The sequence below is a fragment of the Helianthus annuus genome, chromosome 15 (assembly GCF_002127325.2).
Source record: "Helianthus annuus cultivar XRQ/B chromosome 15, HanXRQr2.0-SUNRISE, whole genome shotgun sequence".
Classification (NCBI taxonomy): domain Eukaryota; kingdom Viridiplantae; phylum Streptophyta; class Magnoliopsida; order Asterales; family Asteraceae; genus Helianthus; species Helianthus annuus.
Genome location: NC_035447.2, coordinates 173679920 through 173694969, shown reverse-complemented (window position 1 = coordinate 173694969; position 15050 = coordinate 173679920). Strand labels below are relative to the sequence as shown.

General features: G+C 34.8%; 1 long non-coding RNA gene across 1 annotated transcript; it reads left to right on the top strand.

Annotated features, from left to right (window-relative positions):
* Positions 1-1119: 1119 nt before the first annotated feature.
* On the top strand, positions 1120-10107 carry LOC110922598. The gene is made up of 7 exons (XR_002583291.2): positions 1120-1647; positions 2763-2851; positions 3222-3310; positions 3955-7535; positions 8651-8739; positions 9110-9198; positions 9843-10107. It is a non-coding gene; the product is annotated as an uncharacterized LOC110922598 (long non-coding RNA).
* The last annotated feature ends 4943 nt before the right edge of the window (positions 10108-15050 follow it).

Here is a 15050-nt window from a genome sequence, read left to right as displayed (position 1 = left end):
TGGCTAGAATAATATATGACTATTACATAATAGTATATACATAATATAAATCTCCAAAACCGAACCATGATATCAACCGAATTCATGGTTGAATGTTATGTGTTAAGGTGGAAAATATCTTAGTTTCAGATTCCTTAGGTTGGACTTTAGTGGGTGACTTAGCACCCATGAAAAACACAATTAACAATAGTGTCCAACTTAAGTGTCCAAAACAAGGTATATTTTATATACTTTCACACGCATATAATTCCTGTTTACTTTCCAACCTCCAACTCATCAAACTCATACACCTTTGTTTATCCTTTTTACGGAAAATTGGTGATTCCATCCCCTCAAAGCGCTCACTCGCAATTGTGGAACTTATCTTCGCAAACCATGAGTATATGACCCATTTTCCGTTTTACTTATTATTTGGATTGTAACATGTAAACGAACTAAATTCACACACACATACAAACAATCTTATGCAAACACTCAATCTATATACATGCTTAATTGATATGCTTATTATGATTCCATGCTTGACATTTCATGCTTATTAATGCATCATTAACCTTGCAAGTCTCCCTTAACATGTATAATGCTATACTTTACGATCTTGTTAGGTTATACTTTACGATCTTGTTTACTTCGGTGACAAGATTACGCTCACGATCTTATTCACTTCGGTGATAAGATTACGCTAGTGGACACTTTGGATTGATGTGTTAATTATACGTGTGGATTTGAGAACCAAACCTTTATTATGTTATGTGGTTAAAACTAGTATGCTCACCGACATCTATGTTGACGGATATTTATTACATGTTGCAGGAAATGTATGATGATGCCACGAGAAAACTACTTAGGGTGGAATTAGAAACTCACCCAAATCTTACTTATGTATTTCAATGCTTAGTTATGTTTGCTTTCATGATGATGTATTTCTTTTTGAAACAATATATCGTTTGACTTGATGAAATGAAATGAAAATTTAAAATTCAATTATTGTCGCGACTTAGCGTTATGAAGTCTTTGAATAATCTCTTTCGTCCCGCTTCGATGTTTCCGCCATCAACTTGGGTGTGACAAAACTGTCCGTAACAATTTGACAAAATTGACATTTTACTTGTAACACCCCGAAAACGGGTTTGGTAATCATACTCCGTTAATACTAAAGGACGGGTAAAGTGCCGTTAGTAGTAAAAATAACCCGGTAAATAATTGGATTTAAATAAGAAATCCTAATATTAAATACAAACGAATCAAAGTTTTAAGGAAATTGAGTCTATAAGAGCCCGAGTTAACAGGACTTAAAATAAAAACGGGTTATAACTCCCGGGACCCACCAAGTAACTAGGAATATTAACCTAGTTAGTTGGCGTCTTGACATAATAGAACAAATATGGCTGAAATAACCAAACTATATGATTAACAAAAGTGGAGGGGCCTATGTTGTTAAAATTGAAACTTATATTATTAGTTTTAATTAAAAACAAAACCAAACACCCCCATTTGGATGTCTGGTCGATCAAGAACAGGAGAGGGCGACCTCCCTCATCCTCAAAACCCTAAAATTCACTAAACCCACAAATTGAAGGCTCAATCCAAGTTGAAATCAAAATCTGAACATGGAATCGTGATCACCTCGTCAAAAGGAGTCATAAGGTATGTGAATTTCATGAGAAATCTCTAGTTGAATTTCTGGGTGATCTTAGAAAATTCGAAATTGATAGTTGCATGTTTGTTATATGGATAGAATAGGAACATAGTAGTGTCTAGGAGTAAACCCTAGACAAGTATATGTTGAAATCATGCTTAGCTCAAGTTTTTGTTGATACCAAATTCATGTATGAGATGTTTTTAGGGTTTTGATTGCAAAAGAATAGTGTTATGATGTCAAGAACAAGCTTAAACTGAAAGCTGAATTCAAACGATTCTTGATCAGAATTTACAGCCGATTTGTATTGGCTGTAACCTGGACAAAACCTGATAAAATCATGTGTTTCTTGAGTCTAAAATGTAATTCCAGGAAATATCTTTAAAACCCCACTGGAATCGCATTTTTTCGACGAAAACTGAGCGTTTTATGAATTTTTCCGTATCAAAGGTTCAAGCTGCGTTTTCTGGCAGAATTTGCAGCCCATTACGAATGTCATAACTCAATTTAGGAAGTGAGTTATGATCTCAAATTTGTACTGTAGAAAGTGCTAAGTGATTAGAAAAATCACCAATTGGAATTTCGTCAATCGGGTAAACGAGGAATTTTAAATGAATTTTTCCGTAAGCTTCAGTCAGAAGTGACGAATCTGATTGCAGCTTAGTTAATGAATTTTTACGAACTTTTGGTAAAGAGCTAGATCTTGAAATTTTAACACAAGGTCTAACCCTCCGAGTGGTACACCACATAAAAAAATCATAATTTTTGAAGACTTGCAAACAGGTTAAACAGGTCAACAAAAAACAGCCTATTTTCAGTGATACAAAACTTGATTGTTGATGTTATAAATTATGCCCACAATGTTCATATGTTGAAACTATGAATGAAACGCGTAATTTCCTAATTGATTCAATTAGGGGTGATACGCGATAATACGTAATCTAATCATAATGTATATTTTAGTTAATTTCACGTATCATATGATTAGAGGTAGTTAACTAGTAGAAAGTTAAAATTAACCAATGACGAAGTCGAATAATGATTTCGACATAGAAAATACGTAAGGTGGAATAGTCGTATTAGTTATTGACTAATCTAACCACCTTGTGAATGATGATGTTAGTTTGACGCTAAACGAGCTAGGTGGAAGCTTGAGGACGAAGCGGGTCAAACAAATCAATAAGGAAAAGTAAGGCATAGTTTGGATGCGAGGTAAGTAAAGCTTACACCTTTATCGTAGGATATGTATTTATTTATAGATTATAAATACGACCAGGTTATATTCAAAATATGATTTTGACACGAAAAGATACGGGTCGGAACGTATCAAAAGACGAAAAACCATGTTTAATGGTAAAAATGGGTGAAATGGTAATTTGGTCATGGGATGACATAAATAAAAATGAGTTTTTAAATGGCTACTTTCTAAGTAAGCTTAATCGAATAAAAAGGGTAAAATGGTGATCTAGTCAAATATAAGCGCGAAATGTTTGGTCGTTTAGACCAAACGGGTCAAATGGTAATATTGTTACCATTTAACAATTAACGACTAATAAGTGTTTGTGGAGTTTTATGCACACAGGATAAACCGGCCTATGAATTAGCGATGCTATGAATTAGCGATTATTGAGACAAGGTATTAAAACGGGTCAATATGTTGATCCGAACCAGGTACGCATATTGTGGGTTATAGATGAGTATACAGTAGATTGTGTATAACCAAGGGGAAAGATTTAAACTTAAAAAGTTTAAATATTCGAAATAGGTTAAAAGAATTATGCGCATAGATTGGGTACTAGCCGCGTAATTCATAAAATTTACAAACCCGAATTAAAGAGTTTGATATAAACATGTTGATGTATGCTTAATGGTTAATTAGAAGCAAGCTTGTGGTTTAAAAACTCGAACAGGTCAAAAGTCTTTAAAAATGAATTTTAAAGCCAAGGGCTCGAAGCCTATTAATTTGTGAATTCAGATGTTAAGTTTGAAGCTACCGTAAGTTAAGGTAGCCACCGTAACTTACGGTAGCAAATAAATTGTTACGGCAGTTTTCTACTGCCTTACGGTAGACCAGTTTTGCCCAGTGGCTACCGTAACTTACGGTGGCTACCGTAAGTTACGGTAGAGCCCAGTCACTTTTGCTGAATTTTGCACATCATAGTTAATCGAATCCGTTTTTGAGCATAGTTTCGATTACGACACGCGACGGGTGTAAAACCTGCAAATCCTTGTTATTTTAATTGTTTGATACATGGGACTTGTATTAACTTGTAAATAAACTATCAAAACTAACTTTTTTTTGGTTTTGATTCTAGGTTAATGTTATATGCTTCCGCATGAAGATCAAGCCACAAGCAAGAACCGAACACACCTCTCAATGAAGCTTCCGCATTCGATCTAGTTTTCTTTTAATAAAAGTGGATTATGTAAACACTTTTAACGATGTTTTGGATGTTGTAAACATGTTTAAATACTTATGATGTAAAAGTTTTTGTTAAGTGGCATTTTTCATATAAAATGCTTACTTTAATGTTATGTAAATGTTAAAAATTATTATGGGTGTTACAAGTTGGTAATCAGAGCCCAAGGTTAAAAGAATAAAGTGTTCGGTTCGAGGCTTGATCGCAAATCCGGTAAGTACAAGTATGTTAATGGTTTAGCGTATTAAAGTGTTGTAAACAACACATAGGGTTATCGTGTAATACACGTTACCCTAATTAAAATGATTGATATAGTTGATGAAAATACGCGCGTTGACGGATATAGTAGAAAAAGCCTTGTATTATAATACGGGCGATTATTGAAGTTGATATTATTAACTCTTGTAAATGTTTTAGTTGAAGGACACTCGCATCTAAAGATAGCGGGAGTCTAACAAATTGCGGACTTGACGGGGGAACGGTCCAAAGTACGACAAGTAGAACATACTCACCAATGACCTAAATCACGTAGCGATCGCGAACAAGGCTAATGGCAAGAGAAGCCCGTTAGGGAAAGCATTTCCAGGTGCACATTTTAAATTTAATTGCACAAATAGTAATATGCAACAAATACGTAGATATTGAAAGTTGCATATGTAGAAAAAAACTTGGAAAACCCGGATAGAAAAATCTATCCGGGATATTGTTTCCAAGAGAAATAAATAGAGGTGTTACTTACATGAGGCGTGATGTGAAAGTTATAAAAGGGTCATGTATGTCATGTGTTGATCGCCTACTCTGGCCAAGTAGGTAGTGAACACATGATACCATGAACTTATTATGATGGACACACTTACACCCGATGTAGTAAGGATGGGGTGATGGGACAAATTAAAAAGTACCCAAATGAATCAGATAAGCAAAATATTTGATAATAATGTAAACGCACAGCCGAGTGACGGAAGCGTATTACATTAGGATAATGAGTCCGAGTGAAGGGACAAAGAAACATGTAAAATGATTTAGACATGAATTGGGAGGGAGTGTACTTACACTCGAACCCAGAAAACGTAAATATGTAAAATGATTTAGACATGAATTGGGAGGGAGTGTACTTACACTCGAACCCAGAAAACGTAAACATGTAAAATGATTTAGACATGAATTGGGAGGGAGTGTACTTACACTCGAACCCGGAAAACGCAAACATGTAAAGTGATTTAGACATGTATTGGGAGGGAGTGTACTTACACTCGAACCCGGAAAACGCAAACATGTAAAGTGATTTAGACAAGTATTGGGAGGGAGTGTACTTACACTCGAACCCGGAAAATACAAATATGTCCCTTTACGGGTCGTTTTGTAAAACGTCAAACTTAACGACAAAGTTAGAAAAAAAAATGAAGCGAGGTCTTAATGCATACTGGGAGGGTTGCAATAATAACGACTTCGGTAAAACAACCGGTTAATGGGTAAGAATTAAACACATGCGTAAACCAAGAAACGTGAACGCGGGTTAAAAATTCAAAGGACTTGGATTATGAATTATGACCATAAATTTCGTAAAAGAAATTTTGAATAAATATGTTCAACTATTTTAAAGTTGAACGGGTCAAATATAATATTATGCCGGACGACATGAGTAAACGCAAGCAGAATAGTGGTAGCGTTAAAAACAAAAGAATAATGAGCCCGGTAATGGGACATAATCAAATATGAATGTATGTAAACTGGAAAAAGGTGAGCATAAAATAAACCGACGCATAAGCGACGTGAGAAGTCATAAAGTCGGAAAATTTGTTCGAAAAGAAACGAATGTAGCCTTAGACTAAGGTCAAGGTCAAAGAAAATACCAAGGCGAAAATAAATGATTTTAAACAAAAACAGGATGCCTTGACACCAAACATGTATTTTAAGAATGACATGAGTAAGGAATGATCTACGGGATCAACCTAACCTTTGGGGTTATAAATAATGGAAAGGTCTACGAGACTAAAACAACCCACGGGTCATGACTAGAAAGAAACAGATTATAAGGACCCTGCCATAAAGAGGTGAAAGTCTAATAAAATAGCCTATAAGGCAAAGTGATAAAACCTACGGGTTAATTAGACAAAGCGAGGGAATAAATTGAGGATCCCTGCATAAAACAAAGACTGTAAAAGAATGAATTTTGGACTGTCGATATCCCGGTATGGATAATTGACAAAAGTTAAAAAGAAGATACTAAAACTAAAACTTCAGTTTTGATAAGAAATAACGTTCTTAAAAATATAAATTCTAATAGGAATTTAAATAGTAAGTATAAAAGATACAAGTCTTGACACTGATAGGCGCAAGACGATATATTCGAAAAGAGATATTTTCGAAAAAAATGAAAGGTTGATATAAATTAAACATGATGTGACACGATCACGGGCAAGAAAGGCAATGTGAAGTAGAATCACATTATAACCAAGCGAGCGGTAAAAAGTAACTGGACTAATAAGTCTAGTTAATGAGACCGGTTAAAGTCAGCAATTCAAATCAAGAAATTTGGTTTGCTCGGTAGATTTGGTATAATTGAACCTAATAAATAAATTTGAAAACAAAAGAATTTGTTGCTAAAAGTGAAAGATTTCACTAAAGACCTTAAACGGGTCAAAGTAACGGATTCATAAAGAATTCGATAGTATACGAAAGCGATGGATATCGCTAAGTTAACTAAACTAGTGGAAATAAAGAGATTACGTTATTTCAAGTTGCACTATGTCTTATGAGATATGTAGACAATTAGTGACCAAAAATATGTTACCATACTTATCTGGTAGTAATAACAATTGGTTAAAAGTGTAAGTAATGTTTAAAAGATTTCTCGGGTCAAATACATTGAGTTTAAACTCAATGAATTATGTAAGAAAAGGTTTCGAGGACGAAACCTCTCTAAGGGGGGTAGACTTGTAACACCCCGAAAACGGGTTTGGTAATCATACTCCGTTAATACTAAAGGACGGGTAAAGTGCCGTTAGTAGTAAAAATAACCCGGTAAATAATTGGATTTAAATAAGAAATCCTAATATTAAATACAAACGAATCAAAGTTTTAAGGAAATTGAGTCTATAAGAGCCCGAGTTAACAGGACTTAAAATAAAAACGGGTTATAACTCCCGGGACCCACCAAGTAACTAGGAATATTAACCTAGTTAGTTGGCGTCTTGACATAATAGAACAAATATGGCTAAAATAACCAAACTATATGATTAACAAAAGTGGAGGGGCCTATGTTGTTAAAATTGAAACTTCTATTATTAGTTTTAATTAAAAACAAAACCAAACACCCCCATTTGGATGTCTGGTCGATCAAGAACAGGAGAGGGCGACCTCCCTCATCCTCAAAACCCTAAAATTCACTAAACCCACAAATTGAAGGCTCAATCCAAGTTGAAATCAAAATCTGAACATGGAATCGTGATCACCTCGTCAAAAGGAGTCATAAGGTATGTGAATTTCATGAGAAATCTCTAGTTGAATTTCTGGGTGATCTTAGAAAATTCGAAATTGATAGTTGCATGTTTGTTATATGGATAGAATAGGAACATAGTAGTGTCTAGGAGTAAACCCTAGACAAGTATATGTTGAAATCATGCTTAGCTCAAGTTTTTGTTGATACCAAATTCATGTATGAGATGTTTTTAGGGTTTTGATTGCAAAAGAATAGTGTTATGATGTCAAGAACAAGCTTAAACTGAAAGCTGAATTCAAACGATTCTTGATCAGAATTTACAGCCGATTTGTATTGGCTGTAACCTGGACAAAACCTGATAAAATCATGTGTTTCTTGAGTCTAAAATGTAATTCCAGGAAATATCTTTAAAACCCCACTGGAATCGCATTTTTTCGACGAAAACTGAGCGTTTTATGAATTTTTCCGTATCAAAGGTTCAAGCTGCGTTTTCTGGCAGAATTTGCAGCCCATTACGAATGTCATAACTCAATTTAGGAAGTGAGTTATGATCTCAAATTTGTACTGTAGAAAGTGCTAAGTGATTAGAAAAATCACCAATTGGAATTTCGTCAATCGGGTAAACGAGGAATTTTAAATGAATTTTTCCGTAAGCTGCAGTCAGAAGTGACGAATCTGATTGCAGCTTAGTTAATGAATTTTTACGAACTTTTGGTAAAGAGCTAGATCTTGAAATTTTAACACAAGGTCTAACCCTCTGAGTGGTACACCACATAAAAAAATCATAATTTTTGAAGACTTGCAAACAGGTTAAACAGGTCAACAAAAAACAGCCTATTTTCAGTGATACAAAACTTGATTGTTGATGTTATAAATTATGCCCACAATGTTCATATGTTGAAACTATGAATGAAACGCGTAATTTCCTAATTGATTCAATTAGGGGTGATACGTGATAATACGTAATCTAATCATAATGTATATTTTAGTTAATTTCACGTATCATATGATTAGAGGTAGTTAACTAGTAGAAAGTTAAAATTAACCAATGACGAAGTCGAATAATGATTTCGACATAGAAAATACGTAAGGTGGAATAGTCGTATTAGTTATTGACTAATCTAACCACCTTGTGAATGATGATGTTAGTTTGACGCTAAACGAGCTAGGTGGAAGCTTGAGGACGAAGCGGGTCAAACAAATCAATAAGGAAAAGTAAGGCATAGTTTGGATGCGAGGTAAGTAAAGCTTACACCTTTATCGTAGGATATGTATTTATTTATAGATTATAAATACGACCAGGTTATATTCAAAATATGATTTTGACACGAAAAGATACGGGTCGGAACGTATCAAAAGACGAAAAACCATGTTTAATGGTAAAAATGGGTGAAATGGTAATTTGGTCATGGGATGACATAAATAAAAACGAGTTTTTAAATGGCTACTTTCTAAGTAAGCTTAATCGAATAAAAAGGGTAAAATGGTGATCTAGTCAAATATAAGCGCGAAATGTTTGGTCGTTTAGACCAAACGGGTCAAATGGTAATATTGTTACCATTTAACAATTAACGACTAATAAGTGTTTGTGGAGTTTTATGCACACAGGATAAACCGGCCTATGAATTAGCGATGCTATGAATTAGCGATTATTGAGACAAGGTATTAAAACGGGTCAATATGTTGATCCGAACCAGGTACGCATATTGTGGGTTATAGATGAGTATACAGTAGATTGTGTATAACCAAGGGGAAAGATTTAAACTTAAAAAGTTTAAATATTCGAAATAGGTTAAAAGAATTATGCGCATAGATTGGGTACTAGCCGCGTAATTCATAAAATTTACAAACCCGAATTAAAGAGTTTGATATAAACATGTTGATGTATGCTTAATGGTTAATTAGAAGCAAGCTTGTGGTTTAAAAACTCGAACAGGTCAAAAGTCTTTAAAAATGAATTTTAAAGCCAAGGGCTCGAAGCCTATTAATTTGTGAATTCAGATGTTAAGTTTGAAGCTACCGTAAGTTAAAGTAGCCACCGTAACTTACGGTAGCAAATAAATTGTTACGGCAGTTTTCTACTGCCTTACGGTAGACCAGTTTTGCCCAGTGGCTACCGTAACTTACGGTGGCTACCGTAAGTTACGGTAGAGCCCAGTCACTTTTGCTGAATTTTGCACATCATAGTTAATCGAATCCGTTTTTGAGCATAGTTTCGATTACGACACGCGACGGGTGTAAAACCTGCAAATCCTTGTTATTTTAATTGTTTGATACATGGGACTTGTATTAACTTGTAAATAAACTATCAAAACTAACTTTTTGTTGGTTTTGATTCTAGGTTAATGTTATATGCTTCCGCATGAAGATCAAGCCACGAGCAAGAACCGAACACACCTCTCAATGAAGCTTCCGCATTCGATCTAGTTTTCTTTTAATAAAAGTGAATTATGTAAACACTTTTAACGATGTTTTGGATGTTGTAAACATGTTTAAATACTTATGATGTAAAAGTTTTTGTTAAGTGGCATTTTTCATATAAAATGCTTACTTTAATGTTATGTAAATGTTAAAAATTATTATGGGTGTTACATACTCTTTTGTAATTGATGTACGTATTAATATTGCATATGAGTGTTTTGTGTTGGAAGTTGTTATACTCTATGTTGGAAGTTATGGTACATTTGGTGGGTATAAAACTCACCAATGTTTTGTTAATTTCATTTGTCATCGCCTCTATCCTTTTGCACCACGGCCTTTCCACCGCTGCTGTCATTGTTCTCTGCTGCTTTTGTTCTCCTTTTTGGGCCTCCGATAAGGTTCCCAGGTTTGCTTTCACGTTCTCTTCTAGTAATTTTGGAGGGTCTGATGCTTCAATGACGATGAGTGTTATCTCATCCATGAATTCCTTTGCATGCATCGATCGATGACATTTGTTGTCGTTTCACCATTTACGTTTTCAAGTTTGTTAGATTGTTTGTTTGGTTTTTGTTTGCTTTGAAGACGATGATGCTTGGTGAATTGGTGTGGTTTAGGCTATTGTGACGGTGATATTTTTTGTTCGCTTTGACTGACGACCGATCGATACATTTTGTTTGTTTTATGTATTTCGATTGACCTTTTACGCTTGGAAGGTTGTTAGATTGTTTGTTTGGCTTTCGTTTGGTTTGATGATAATTTTGATGACGTTGGATGAATTGTTGTGGTTTGGGGATTTTGTGACGGTGATATTGTTTGTTCAGTTTTGTTGTTGTAGTTTGTTTGAACGTTTACTTTTCCAATTTTGTGGGTTTGGTGATGATTATTGAGTTGTTGTGGTTTTAGACTTTTCGTTTTAAAGTTTGTTACTTTGATCATGAGGATAATGATAATGAGAAATGTATTTTGGTTTGGGGCTTTTGTGATGTTTGTACTATTTGTTCGATTGTGTTTTATGATCCACATGCTTGATGAAGATAGCGATATGCTAATCCTAGTTTTTACCATTACATGCCTGCGTTGGCTATGATGTCATTTCGTCATTTGGCGTGGCAACCTTGGTCGCATCCATGGCTGAAATCTAAACCAGATGCCTTTGATTAGTATTCGTCTGAGAGTTTTGGCCGTTACATGTCTATATCGGCTATGATGTCGTTTTGTCATTGGGGGTGGCAACCGTGGTTGCAACCATGGCTAAAATCTAAGCCACAATCCTTTACTTTATGTTGGTTTGCTGTAGACTTTGCTTATATATATGTGTGTGTGTGTGTGTGTGTTTGTGTGCGTGCTAGTTCATAAGCGATTGTTGCAATGTTGTGTTTTACATGTTGCATATTGGGGTACAATTCGTGGGATTCTGTTGTTATATATGTTTTCGTTTGGTTAAGATTCACTTACAAATTAACATATATATATAAATCATGGGATTGGGTTGTTGTATATGTTGTTGTTTAGTTTCTTTGTGCCTAAGGTTGTTGTAATTTGTGGCCTTTTGTACTTTAACCTTGGATTTGTGCATTTAAGATAATTGACGATTATTGGACATTTATAAAGGTTATGATGAGGTTAAATTTTTAGGCGCGACAGCTGAGACAGTTCGAATAAAGCAACCGGTTGTCGCCAAATCTTTAAGCCTTATGACTGATGTTCGATTTGCTTTTTTATGCTTGTTTATTTGAATTTAGATTTGGAAGGTGAAGGGAAACGATGAATGCGTCGTGGTTATGGCTTTGGTGGCTATGACAGCTTGGAAATGGGTCCAATTGCATCAATGTCTATGAGCCTATTGTTCGGATCCTTATGATTAATTTATGATAATTTTTGCATTTTTAATTCTACCGAGTATTTTGAAGTTTTCACAAGGCTATAAAAGATACTTGAGGTCGTTGTTGAATCTAACCGCCATATATCACGTTGAAGCTCAATGGGTTGGTGCAATTCAAAAGAAATAGGCTGAGCTGCAGGTATTCATTGACGTGATCTGTGTGCGTCATCAAGAAGACATAAGATCACGCCAATAGTTGTTGATTGAAATAAGGTGTGTGTGCGCGTGAGTGCACGGGGTGTGGATGCATGGGTGTGCTTTTTTTAAAACCAAGATTTTTAATAATTTAATAAATTATATGTGCGTGTGTATATGTGTGTGTGTGTGTATATATATATATATATATATATATATATATATAGTGGAGGGTTCAAATGAGAAGAAATTTTTTGTAAGAATAAAAAGAATAAATTTCAACCAATAAGAACCCTTCATTTTACTTCATTTAATTTTTGCATTTACTATTAGTGTAAGGGTATATTGGTAAACTTAAATAGATCATTAATTGGTAGTCTTTCTTTTTAATAACTAACAACATTAAATTTGTAACTTATTTTTAAAAAATATATTTTTTCAAAGAACAAAAGAAAATTAATTTAAAGTGTATGATGAATTACGAGATGTGTATTATGAATTACGAGGTGTGTAGGATAAATTTAATATGTGTAGGATAAATTTCAAAACGTGTAGGATAAATTTTGATGCGTGTAGGCAAAAAAATTCGTGTGGAGGATGATAGTCTTTATGACTAATTAATTAGTCAAAAAAACAAACATAAATGAGATGAGAAAAAACTATTTAATGTTTTACAATTGTACCCTTTGTTCTTTTTCTTCTCAAATTAATTTTCTTCTTAAATGAACCTTCCCCTATATATATATATATATATATATATTAAGACCCTTTAGCTACCTTTCAATGACCTCATGAAGTCCCCCTGAGGTATTAGCATATGATTCTTCCAACTCAACAATCTTCTTCATTTCTACAATTTCATATGCACATAATAAACATATAGGATGTGTATATTTTGGAATCAATTATTTAGCCACAAAACCAAAACTACTGAGACAAACTAATAGGAACTTAACATTTTTGGCAATACCTCTCGTTCATGATTACGATTTTCCAATTACTCCACTTTCATTTTATCAATAACTGGCACTTCTTTGATTACGCGGAGCTTGTTTAGTAGCGACTTTTCTACTTCTTTCTCATGAATAATTTGATTGTGCGTCTCTTTCAATTTTCCTTGCATTTCTCGGATAGCATTCCACAATTTTATGATTTCTTGTCCCTTTCCTTCTTCAAGATCGACATGTAAGTAACATAAAACATTTAGAAAATAACTTTTTTTGTTACTATTAACATGTTAATCTCTGTTGGACATATAAAAGATGTACCATCAAATTCTTTTTAAAAGTTTAACCTCCATGTTAGCTCTTCACCACGTTTTTCCATCTTGTCTTTAGCTTCTCTAAGGGTCCATGCTTCAAAAAATTTATAGCTTTTGCAGATAAATTATGAGTAGGTTACGCTCCAGTAATAAAAAGAAACTACAATGCTTTACAGAAATAAGAACCTCCTCTTAAGAAGGAAGTGGCTTACGGAAGCCATGTTTTGCAAAAAGCGGAAGAAGTTGGGCAGGTGGTGGGTTTTTTTAATGATAAAATGATATTCTAGAACAAATGAGAAAAATGAAAGAGAAATGTGTTTGATCTAGAAAAAGAAGACACGTGGCTTGAAAAACATGCTAACAGCAAAAAAGAGAGTGGGTAAAAAAAGTTCAAAATAATTTAACTATGCTGGGTAAATAATGACAATCATGTTAACAACAAAGAGATAGTAAATAAAAAAAGGTTAAAATAATTTAACTATACTAGATAAAAACAGATTAATTTTTTTACCATGACACTATTCATCAGCCATGGCTAATTAAAATTAAAATAACCCTAAACTAAATCAGCCATCCTTCTCTTTGTCCTTGAAAACAGCCGACAGATCTTCTTTCATTCTACGATTCAGCACGGAACGTAAGGTTCAGTGGGTGTTTGGGATTCCTTATTTTACCCCAACTTTTAACTTATTGAATTCTTTAAAGTTAACAAGTTGAAAAATAATGTTTGGCAACTGGAGAAGGAAAAGTGAGAATTCAAAACACAAAAGTCCTTTTGGGGGATAAGGCCGTGGGGTATGGGGCGGGAGTTTTGGCGTGGGTTGGGGTAAAACGCCCAAGTCACCACCTCGGGTGGGCTTGAGTTTGGGGCGTGGCCCTTGGGGCTTGGGTTTCAAGCCGGGCGTGGGGCGGAGGAGCAAGGTGACATGGCGGTTGTTGAGTGGCCCATTCAAAGTAGCCGTTGGCTAGCTAGCCGTTGGGGGCTAGTTTTTTTTTTTTTTTTTTAAAAAAAAAATCTTTTTTCCTTTATATATACTTACCACATTTAACATTTTTCTCACACAATATCAAACACTTAAAACACAATATTACCATGAGTTCTTCAAGTTATAGTGAATCGTCATCATCATCTGACGATGGTGCGGAAATATTTCTACAAACGATCGCGGCGGTGGTGAAAGCTATCGTGGAAGACGAAGACGATGAGGAAGAGACTCAACAACCTAAACGGAGGAGGAGGTACATCGCTCGTGAACGGCACACCGCTAACGATTTGTTGGTAAGCGATTACTTCTCAGCGGAACCTAAGTATGATGAAAAAATGTTTAGGCGTCGTTTTCGTACGAGTAAAAACTTATTTTTAAGAATATCTAGAGATCTTGAGGAGAAATATGATTATTTCCAACAAAAACCCGATGTAACCGGGCAATTAGGATTTAGTACGTGGCAAAAGGTCACGGCCGCACTTAGGCAGTTAGCGTACGACAATAGTTCGGACATTATGGATGACTATTTAAAAATGTCTGCACGTGTAGCTAGAGAAACTCTTCACAACTTTTGTTCGTGTATTCTAGAACTTTATAAGAAAGATATTTGAGAAAGCCCTCCTTCAGTGACATGCAACAAATATTGGAACATCACGCTGATTATCATGGGCTACCCGGGATGATAGGTAGTTTAGATCGTATGAAATGGCCCTGAGAACTTTGTCCTACCCAATGGCAAGGTGCTCACACTAGTGGATTTCATGGGGTGCCAGCCATCATGTTTGAAGCGGTTGCGTCCCAAGATCTTTGGATATGGCATACGTTCTTCGGTATGCCAGGTTCACATAATGATATTACCATCAT